General features: G+C 37.5%; 1 pseudogene; it reads left to right on the plus strand.

The window, feature by feature from the left end:
• The first annotated feature begins 4,113 nt into the window (after positions 1 to 4,113).
• Positions 4,114 to 4,610, plus strand: LOC112664500 (prefoldin subunit 5-like; annotated as a pseudogene).
• Positions 4,611 to 12,146: the final 7,536 nt, after the last annotated feature.

The following is a 12,146-nucleotide window of genomic DNA, read 5'->3' on the forward strand; positions in this document are numbered from 1 at the left end:
TATGTCTAAAACTAATGATGGATAATTGAATTTAAATTTTAAAATAATAAAAAATTAAAAAGAAAAAAATAGAAATTGAAGATGACACAAACAAATGGGAAGATAGTCCATGTTCATGCATTGGAAGAATTAATATTGTCAAAATGTCCAATTACCCAAAGAAATCTATAGATTCAATGCAATCTCTATCAAAATAGCAACAGCATTTTTTGCAAAACCAGAAGAAATAGAACTAAAAGAACTAAAGAAGTAAAATTTGTATGGAACCACAGAAGACTACCCAAATAACCAAAATCCTGAGAAAGAACAAAGCTGGCGATATCACACACAATTCCAGGTTTCAACATATACTACAAAACTGTAGTAATCAAAATAGTATGGTACTCGTACAAAAATACACACATAGATCAATAGAACAGGATAAAGACCTCAGAAATAAATCAACATTTATATGGTCAATCTATGACAAAAGAAGCAAGAATATACAATGGGGAAAAGTCTCTTCGGTAAATGGTGCTAGGAAAACTGGACAGCTTTATATAAAAGAATGAAACTGGACTACTTTCTAACACTTTACATACATATACTCAAAATGGATTAAAGACTTAAACATGAGACCTGAAACCATAAAAATCCTAGAAGAGAACATAGGCAGTTATTTCTCTTACATCAGCCATAGCAACATTTTTTCTAGATACAACTCCTAAGGCAAGAGAAACAAAAGTAAAAATAAACTATAAAGACTACATCAAAATAAAAATATTTTTATACAGCAAAGGAAGTCATCAAAAAAACTAAAAGACAATCTGCTGAATGGGAGAAGATATTTGCAAATAATATATCTGATAAGGGGTTAACACTCAAAATATATAAAGAACTCATTCAAGTCAACACCCCCCCCCAAAAAAAAAAATCCAATTTAAAAATGGGCAGAGAGGGCTGCCTGGGTGGCTCAGGGGTTTAGCCCCTACCTTCCGCCCAGGGCGTGATCCTGGGGTTCCAGTATCAAGTCCCGCATCAGACTTCCTGCATGGAGCCTACTTCTCCCTCTGCCTGTGTCTCTGCCTCTGTGTGTGTGTGTGTCTTTCATGAATAAATAAATAAAATCTTTTTTAAAAAATGGGCAGATGTCCTAAATAGAGATTTTTTCCAAAAAAGACATACAGATGGCTAACAGACATGAAAAGATGCTCAACATCACCGATCATCAGGGAAATGCAAAGCAAAACCACAATGAGATACCACCTCATGCCTATTAGAATGGCTAAAATCAAGATGAAAGATAAGTGTTAGCAAGGATGTGAAGAAAAAGGAACTCCTGTGCACTGTCGGTGAAAGTGTAAATTGGTATAACCACTGTGGAAAACAGTATGGCGTTTCCTCAGAAAATTAAAAATAGAAATAATATATGATCCAATAATTCCACTATTGGATATTTATTTACCCAGGGAAAACCAAAACTAACTCAAAAGGACATATGCACCCCTATGTTTATTGCAGCAGTACTATTTATAATAGCCAAGACATGTAAGTAACCTAAATGTCCATCAACAGACAAATAGATAAAGAAATTGTAGTAAACACAATGGAATATTACACAGCTATAGAAAAGGATGAGATTACGCCATTTGAGACAACATTGATAAACCCAGAGAGCATTATACTAAGTGAAAGAAGTCAGACTGAGAAAGACAAATACTATATGATTCTACTCATAAATGGAATCTAAACAATGAGTAAACAAAAAGCAGAATCAGGAGCACCCAGGTGGCTTAGTCGGTTAAGCATTCGAGTTCTGCTCAGGTCATGATCTCAGGGTCCTGGAATAAGCCCTATATTGGGCCCCCTCCTCAGCTGGGAGTCTGCTTCTCTCCCTGTCTGCCCCTCACCCAGCTTGTGCCTCGTGCTCTCTCTCTCTCTCTCAAATAAATAAATAAAATCTTTAAAAAAGGAAAAAAGAAAAATCAGAACTACAAATACAGAGAACAAACTGATGGTTGCCAAAGGGAAGGGAAGTAGAAAGTTGGGCAAAATGAGTGAAGGGGAAAGGGAGATACGGGCTTCCCAGTTATGGAACGAGTAAGTCATGGCAATGAGAAGCAGAGCATAAGGAATACAGTCCATGATTATAACAGCAATGTAAAGGGACAGATAGTAGCTGTACTTCTGGTGAACATAGGATAACTTGCAAAATTACTAGGTTGTACACCCAAAACTAATGTAACATTGCACGTTAACTATACTCAAATAAAAAAACAATAACATAAAATGATGCCTGGTATAAAGAAGTCATTCAATGAATACTTACTGAATACATGCATAAACACATCCTAGTATATGCATAAATTTTTTTTCTGAAAGAATACAGAAAAGGCTAAGTGGTAACCTTTAGAGAGAGAAAGACACAGTGTGAAATGGGAAGGGATGTTTTGTTTCTATTTCATATCTTAACATATAGTTTGAATTATATCATTATGTACATGTATTAAATATATTGTTTTTAAGTCATCAGGAGTTATCTGATGTTTTGGACTTTTTTAATAATTTTGTGTACTAAAAATAACAAAAGATTTTTAAGTAATGAAATGGATATCGACAATGAGACCTTTCCCCCGTACTTTAAGTGATCCATCTTCTCCACAGATCAATGAAGTGCCCACCTAGTGCCCCACTGCTCACCAGTCTTCTCTCTGGAGTATACTCTACCTAAGCATGGCCCATTCTAAAGACCATGCAAGGATTTGCAGTGATTATAAGAACAGAAAGGTGAAGGAGTAACCTTATTACTGGCAAGCATCATTTCCACTAACTAGGGGATGGCCCTAGCCTAAAAATATTTCTGAGTCTATATTCTGTTCACCAAACATAAAATTAAGGTCATGAGGTATAGTACCTTCCTTCCAGTATCTAACATATGCCAACTTCCCTTTTCGATCAGCCTCCTTCCCCTGGGATCCTTCATCTTCAAACAGCTGAGAGGCAACACAGCAAAGGTGTACCCCACTTGAACTTACCATCCCTGCTTCTGTCCCATCCACTTCTCCCTCAGGTCAGGCCATCCTTCCTACCTCCACACCCTATTCTTAAAGTTCTCTACATTTTGAACCATGCCTCCAGAAACCTGTTTTTATCATTGGTAGTTTGTGGCTTAAAAAAAAGTACCCCTTAAATCCACAATGGAGTCATAAAAGCCCAGACCTCCAAAACAGAAAGCCCCAAATATTTCCATGAAATAGATATCTGATTAGTTTATAGCTAAAAAAACAAAATATCATTGAAACCATATATTTAAATATGCATATTAATTTTTTCACATTCCATTGTAACAGAAGCAATAAAACTTACTTAAAAATATAATTTTAAATGGCTGCTTATCATCTCACTATATGGATGCAACACAATTTACCTTAACCATTTCCCATTCATTGGATATTTAAATTGTTTTATTGGATGTATATAACTGTTCAATTATAAGTAATGATAAAATTATTTTATGAAAATCTGCTCTTTGGAAGATTTCCTTAGGAAATATCCTGAGAACTGGAGATGCCAAGTCAAACAGTATTAATAGTTTGGGGGGCTTTCAATATATGTAACCTAAATATAATATAGGCATGTAATTACAATTTATACGCAGTGAGCATGCTCAAGCATTAGACATTTGCTGTTTGATAACTACAGTTGACCCTTGAATGGTGCCAGGGTGAGGGGCAGCAACTTCCCCATGCAGTTGGAAATCCATGTGTAACTTTTGACTATGCAAAAGTTTAACTAACAGCTTACTATCGACCAGAAGACATACTGATAGCATAAACAACTGGTTTCCGCTACCGATTATCACACATTTTGCATGGCATATGAATTATATACTGTATTTTTATATAAAGTAACTAGAGATCATGAATAAATACATTTGCAGCACTGTACTGTATTTTTTTAAGATTTTATTTATTTATTTGAGAAAGAGAGAGAGCATGAGCAGAGGGAAGGGCAGAGGGAGAAGCAGACTCCCAGCGAAGCAACACCAAGATCATGAACTAAGCCAAAGGCAGACTCTTAACCAACTGAGCCATCCAGGTGCCCCCTACTGTATTTATTTTTTAAAATCTTCATATAGAGGTCCTCCTTCCCAACATGGTGCAGTTGGTTAACATCACCATGCTGAACCTGCTGCAGCTAGATGTGCTCAAGAACCAGCTGGACCAGGAAGTGGAGTTCCTGTCCACGTCCATTGTCCAGCTCAAGGTGGTACAGACCAAGTATGGGGAAGCCAAGGACTGTCTGAGTGTGCTGAGCTAGAACAACCAGGGGGAAGAATTATTCGTCCCACTGACGAGTTCTATGTACGTCCCTGGGAAGCTACATGATGTGGAACATGTACTCATTGATAATGGGAACAGGATACTATGTAGAAAAGACAGCTGAGGATGCCAAGGACTTTTTCAAGAGGAAGATAGACTTTCTTACGAAGCAAGTGGAGAAAATCCAACCAGCTCTGCAGGAGAAACATGCCATGAAACAGGCTGTCATGGAGATGATGAGCCAGAAGATTCAGCAGCTCACAGCCCTTGGGGCAACTCAGGCTACTGACAAGGCCTGAGAGCTCCTTTCAGAAAGGGGGCAGAGGGATCCTGCTGTGGGAGCTTGGGACTTCGTGGGCATGGGATCCAGAACGGGAGGGGCTTGTTTCATGCTAATAAGTGTGCCAGCTGGGCAGGAAAATAAATAAACAAACAAATCTTCATATAAATAGACTCACACAGTTCAAACTCGTGTTGTTCAAGGGTCAACTATATATACCTAAAACAGTACCTCATTCTTTTTATATTAATCTGATTCTTTTTGAGAGTAAAGGGTTTGTTTTTTTAATTTTCTTAGAAAATTCTTTAACCTGTTCACATCTTTTCCTCCTTTTATAAGTTTTGGTCTTAATAATATATTTCTTTGTATGCCAAGTATAATTACCTTAAGTATTTGTTAAAAATACTTTCCCAATGTGTTACATGCCATTTACTCTGTATTGTATTGGTTTTGTATTTTTAAATAGAGAAAGGGGTTTTTAAAACTATTTTTACATGAGAAGTCAGGTCTATCAGTCGTCTCTTTCATTGCCTACAAGCTAAAATATCCTTTCCTATCCCTTGATCAGATAATATTCACCTATATTTCTATCATTTTCATGTTTTGTTGACACTTAGTTTTATTCCATCAGAAAATAGATGATCAATTAGTAAGAGAAAATTCTAAACAATTTTCAATTATTTTAGAAGTAATAATTAAATAATCCTACCATTTATTATTGATTTGGTTTGCCTCCTCTTCAGATATTAAAGTCTTATTCACATGAAGTTATTTTTCTAAATTATCTATTCACTTATCTACCAGTACCATGCAGATATAATTGCTATAGTTTTATAAGTGATAACAAATAGTTTAAATAGAATCCAATAAAGTTGTTTCTGCCACATTATATTTCTTTCTCAGCATTTCTTAGTACTATTCTTCTCACCTGTTTGTTCTTCCAAGTGATGTTAAAAAATATATTTTGGCAATTTTCAAGGGAATCCTGTTGGACTTTTTATTACATTAATACTGTAAGTTAATTTGGAAAAAAAAACTGACATTTCACATAAATCCTGCTCCTCTTCAAGAACATTTTATGTCAACATTATTCCAATTCTTTTATATCTCTCAGTTGGGTTTTGTAATGTTCTCCATAGAGATTCACACATTTCATTTTAGTGTTATTCAAAGACATTTTCTCCCTTTTATTACTATTATGAACAAATCTTTTTTTCATTGTTACTTCTAACTGGTTATTGCCATAGATATTAGCCACAATAATATTAACCCGGAAAACTTATAAAGCAATTATTACCAAGTGCTCATATCTATAAAAGGGAAATAACTGTGAAGTACTCAGAATGCATCTAACTTTAAGAATGTGTCCTTTTTAAAAAATATTTTATTTTCTCTCCTTTCTCCTTTAATCCCTTTCACTATTTTTTATATTCCCCGTATGAATGAAACCATATAATGTTTGTCCTCCAATTGACTTACTTCACTCAGAAAATGAGTGGGAAATATCAGAGAGGATGACAGAACATGAGAGACTCCTAACTCTGGGAAACGAACAAGGGGTAGTGGAAGGGGAAGTGGGCAGGGGGATAGGGGGACTGGGTGACAGGCACTGAGTGGGGGCACTTGATGGGATAAGCACTGGGTGTTACACTATATGTTGGCAAATCAAACTCCAATAAAAAAATACAAAAAAATAAATATAAATAAATAAGACACAGAGAGAAAGGCAGAGACATAGGCAGATGGGGAAGCAGGCTCCCCACGGGGAGCCCAATGTGGGGCTCGATCACAGGACCCTAGGATCACGTCCTGAGCCAAAGGCAGACACTCGACCTCTGAGCCATCCAAGCATCCCAAGAATTGTGTCTTTCTGATGAACCCTCTAACATAAACTGTGCATACTCCTATATAATTAAATAAACTGATTTTCTCAATTGCTTAAGCTATAATTTTTTAGATATAAGATAATGCTTACTAAACTATGATTGGTTAGAATGATTATTCTGAAATAATTTTTGCTAATAATTAAATAGACCCAGTTGTTTACTAAGATTTCTCCTACTCTATAAAAATAAAACCATGAGAACTATATAAAGGACACTGCTTAATTTTCTCTTCTTAGTAACAGGATAAAGTGGAGGGAAAGGCATATGGGTCTACCTCATTTGAAAATCCTGTAAAATCTCTAAGCTGCATATGCCCTAAAGAAAAAAAGATCAGAATGTGTCTTTATTTTAATGCTGTGAAAATGAACTTTTGCAGCCAAAACTTCAATTCAATCCACCCATATGACAGCTCTTGACCATAGACCAAGAAACACTATGGGAGTGCTACCAACTTCCCAGTATGTCCATTCCGATGAGACAAAAGGCCTTTCTTCTTTTCAAATATAAACATTTAAAGCTTAAAAGTTCCCTCTACATGACATTAGCTGCATCTTACAATTTCAATGTGTTATATTGTCATTTTCATTCAATTTCAAATATTTCCTAAGTTCCTTTGTGTTTTTATTTTTGACCTATGGATTACTTAGAAGAGTATCCATTCTAATTAAATATCTGGGAATGAGGAAATGACCACTAAGTGGGTTCAGGACTTTTTGTGAGGTAGACTCAGCCAGGACTCCATTTATTATCAGGATCCAGATACCACCTTTCTACCTGAGAGGCATGATAATGCCTTTGGGTCCCCAGATATCAGTGTCAACTTGGACCTTGCACTGAAAAGTCTTCAAAATCTCGAGGTATTCCCCTTTCCACGGCATAGGGTTTCCCCAGTACAGGGTTACCCAAGTAAATGTCCATGATCCCTTTGAAAGAGAAAAGAGAAACTCCTTAATGCTTACACTTGCCATAGTGCTTCAGCATTTTTCCTTATGGGAACCACCTTCTCCTTTAGCCAATAGCTTCTGTGTTTGAGAATTGACTCAGTCCTAAAACTGGACAAAGATAGTGACATTTTATTGGGCTAATTGATATAAGCTTCCTGCTGATTACCCATCCCTAATTTCTCTTGATAGTATAAATTATGCAATACTCTCATGAACTGTCATCTATCTGGACCCAAATAACATTGTGTGCTAGTAACCATTTCCATAGCTCTTGGAAGTTCAAGCCCACTTCACTACCATTCCAACCCTGGCGTTCATTACAATAATGGCACTCATCTTGTTTCAGATGGTTAAGCAATGCCACCTAGCCCCAATCAGGGATGATTCTGTTAACAGCATCTCCTATCATCAGTTCTGACATACAAAACTTCTTAACAGAGGCCTCAGCAATCCTGTGGAGCTCTTGACCTGGGATGTATGGACCTTCAGAGTTGTTCCAAATTGAGACAAGTTGTCCTGGCCTATGTACCCCTGCAATGACCAGTCACTGAATGCAGACTGCTCCCTTGCCCCCCACCTGCAGGAGATAGTATAACTTTTGATGAAGCAGCTCCCTTTAGCCTGAGACTCCCCAAGAGAGATGCTGCTGTGAGCTGTGACAAGCCAGCACTCCTGGCAGCTAGAAGACTAAGGGCTTCAGTTCAGAACAGGAACCTGGATGGCCCATCACAGCATCCACCACAGTAGCATACATGTGAGAAATGATTAATAAGATAAAAGACCTATCATTTTTGGAGGGTGGGAGAGTAAAGGAGTGATGTTTTTTAATTGACTTAATGGTACTCTAGCTCAAATCAGTTAAGGCATTTCCACCAAGCTAATAAAAATAAACTCAGAGGATTAGACACACAGTTTCAAAGTTGTCATTGAATAGCTCTCAGGCAGGACACCTTCTCCAGATACTTCCTTTAGCTTTATGAAGAATGAGAATATTCAGATTGCACATTGGTGGCCTAAAAGTCCAAAGCCTGCTCACAGATATATTTTGATTGGCACGCAGTGTTCTAAAAATCAAATGAGGTGCATATAGCCAAAAATCAATAAATCTCACAATAAAATCAGATTTTAAACTTATCTTGAAAAAAGAGTTTAGAAACACTGGTCTAACAGAGTGAATTCTCAGGAGTAGACTGCACTCTCCCCATTGTTATATTCAATGCCTGGGAGCCCACCTAACCTGGCCCATATTCTGGTAAAAGCACTTTCTATTGCCTGTGGCATAACAAGATTTAAGTTGGCAAAGGTCCAGGAGCAACCAAGAGCCTAGAGTGTGTGTGTGTGTGTGTGTGTGTGTGTGTGTGTGTGTGTATCCTAGAGTGTCCGAGCATCACTAATAGAATTTGAAAACACTTTAATCCACATAATTCTTCAAGACCTTTAATCTCCAAAGGCCAGCCATGTGAACAGAGTCTGGGACAACTATGCCAAGAGTGAAAAAAGAAGGCCTTGTACCTTATAACTTCTTAGCCAGTCCAGAATATCCACTTCTCAATGTACTTATAACAGAAATGAACTATGCTTTGCCCCATAATGCTGGCTTCCAGATTAGATATTTTTAAGTTTCCCCTAAATTATCTCCTACACTACCACTCAGTATTAAAAGCTATTTTGTCAGGATGTTTTCATTTTAAATATGTGCATCTTTACAAAAAGAATAGCCCATAGTAAAATTAATCCTCCTGCTCATTGGTTCCAAAGCATGTTATGACATTGAAAGCCCCAGGCACCATAAATTTTGCATAATATGTAGAATGGACCAATGAACTTTGTGTGACCATCTACCCAAATAGACAGCAAGTATCCAGACAAAAGGAAATATAAATGTTAAGAGCACACACACCTAGATGACTGAGGGACCAAATAAGGCAAGGAAAGCAGAAGACTCTATCACCCATGCCAGGGACTGAGAATTAACCTCCTTAAGGTTGACAGAGGGAAAATGGTAGTAACTTTTATTTTAACAAAGAACTGTAGGATCTTTTCCCCCAACATCCGAAAAAGGGATCAAGTCTAAAACCTTGATTATGGTCTGAAACATAAATCTCGATATTAACAGCACTCAAAAGCAAGCTATCTATATGCAACCCCCAAACAGAAGATCTTCAATGAGGCAGGGGAGGGTCATTTAGGGAATTCCTAATAATCATTCTTCTTCAGTGGTAATGGGTTTGGCTACAGCAAGCAGAACAAAGGGAAGGAAATGATGGTGACAGCCTAGGGAAAACAAGCAGAATGCTGAGGTAAGAATATAAGGTTCCTAACATTGGACATTTCACAATGATAAGATAAATCCATCTCACCGGAGTCTTATGGGAATGAGGTAATCAAAATTATGCTATGGCTTATTATGCATAGAATGATGAACAGATGTTTCTGCTCTCCTCTGAGGAGCCAACAAGTAGGAAAGGGCACACACTACAGCACAAAGGATGTCACTGTGTTTCTGCAACTGCAGTATGCATCTGTATCACCTACTGAATCCAAACCTCTTGGGGAACAGGGTCAAGATTTTGCATTTTTAGCAAGCACCAGAGGTGATTCAAATAGGGATGGTCTAAGGATGTTATTTAAATAAACCTTGCACATCAAGTGAACCAGAAGAAAGACTTTTCTAGAAGTTGGGAGTTAAATCTCTAGAATGGAGCGGTTACAGGGAATGCTGAAGACCTAGAACAGAAATCCTGCTCTCCTAGTCACTAGGAAAAGGGGAAAACTATACATTCACTGTGCCTAGTCCAGAAAGAAGAGAATTTGAGGCAAAAATGTTCTCTCTTTAGAATAAAACCTCATTGGCTACATCAGCAGGAAGTCAAGAAGTAAACACTACAGTGGAAAAAGCTCTAGATCGAGCTTACTGGGGAGTGCTCATCGCCTGGCAAGTCTAACTGGCAGAGTAAACTCCACAGCTGCTTTACTCTGTACTTCTTTGGGTACCATCTTCTTTATAAATAACATGAGATTAGCCTAGAATTTCTAGATGCCCCTGTTTAGTTTTCTATTGCTTTATAACAAATTACCAAAACTCAGTAACTTTAAACAAGCCAGGTTTACTATCTCACGGTTTCTGGAAACTAGAAGCCCAGAGCTAGATTCTCTGCTCAAAGTCTCACTGTGCTGAAATCAAGGTGCCAGCCTGGGCTACAATTCTAATCTACAGGTTAGGGTCTTCTGTTATGAACTGAACTGTGTTTCCACAGAATTCATATGTTGAAGCCCTATCCCCAGTGTGACTATATTTGAAGAAAGGAACTTTAGAGAGATAATTAAGGTTAAATGAGGTCATAGGGTGCAGTCCTCATCTGATAGGGATGGTGTCCATATAAGGAAACAGTGAGGAGGCAGCCGTCTGTCTGCAGGCCAGGAAGAGATGCCTCGCCAGAAACCAATCCTGCCAACATCATGATTTCCAAAACTGTGAGAACATAAATTTCTGTTGTTTAAGCCACCCCATTTTGGCATCTTGTTATGGCAGCCCTAGCAGGCTAATACATCCTTCAAGCCTAATGGTTGTAGAAGGATTCAGTTTCTTGTGGTTGTAAGACTGAAGTCCGGATCTCCTTGATGGTTGTCAGCCAAGGGACCATCCTCAGCTTCTACAGGTCTCTTGCATCTTTAAGTCGGTAATGGAGAAGCTCTTGCACACTGAATCTCTCTCATGCTTCAAATCTTTGACTATCTCTGTCTCTAACCTATAGACTCAGATTTTTAAAGCTCACTATGTGTGTGTGTGTGTGTGTGTGTGTGTGTGTATATATATATATATATATTAATAATGTCATGTTCCTGGCAAACCTGGACATATTGCATTATACCATTGTAAAATTTCTGCTTTTATGATTTCCCATAAAAAAATGTAATTTGTGGTCAGTGTCTTTTTTGTTAAAGAAATTAAATAGGATTGTGATTAGAGTTTGTTCTAAAAACTCAAAAACAAGCAAAAAAAAAACATTTAGACTACTACCTTTCATCTACAAAAGAACAAAACTAAAGATGTTTTAAATCATTTAGTCCACTGATTTTTTAATATTTCTTTAGCTGAGAAGCTCTTTAATCAAGTGAAATCTTACACATAAACCTCAAATAAGGCTATTCTGCTGAAGTGAAATGAGGTCCCTTTGGCCTACAATAAAAATAGAGACTCACCTGTATGGAACATAATCCTACTCCCTTACTTTACTGAAATCTTTTAAAGTTTAAAGACAGAATATGCTTCATCCAAGCCTATATATTAACATCAGTGGTAAAGTCAAGCCTAGAACTCAGATTTCCCAAGCCTCGGTTTAATGTTCTTTGCAGTCAGCATGTATCATAGACTATAGTTCTCTCCCTGAATCCTTTCCACCTATTGTGCAATAGTTGGAGAATTCGATTCAGCCCACTTCCAGAGATAAAAACTGATAGTTTTAACCTAATCAGTGTGGTCCCATTACCTTTGCCACAGTTAACTGGTTAAGGTCAATGAGACCTAAACTACTTTGTGAATAGCATTCTTTTTTTTTTTTTTTTACCTTTTTTTAATTGAAGTTTGATTTGCCAACATATAATATAACACCCAGTGCTCATCCCATCAAGTGCCCTCCTCAGTGCCCATCACCCAGTTACCCCATTCTCCCGTCCACCTCCCCTTCCACTACCCTTTGTTCATATCCCAGAGTTAGGAGTCTCTCATGTTTTG

The sequence above is a fragment of the Canis lupus genome, chromosome 16 (assembly GCF_003254725.2).
Source record: "Canis lupus dingo isolate Sandy chromosome 16, ASM325472v2, whole genome shotgun sequence".
In the NCBI taxonomy this organism is placed as follows: Eukaryota; Metazoa; Chordata; class Mammalia; order Carnivora; family Canidae; genus Canis; species Canis lupus.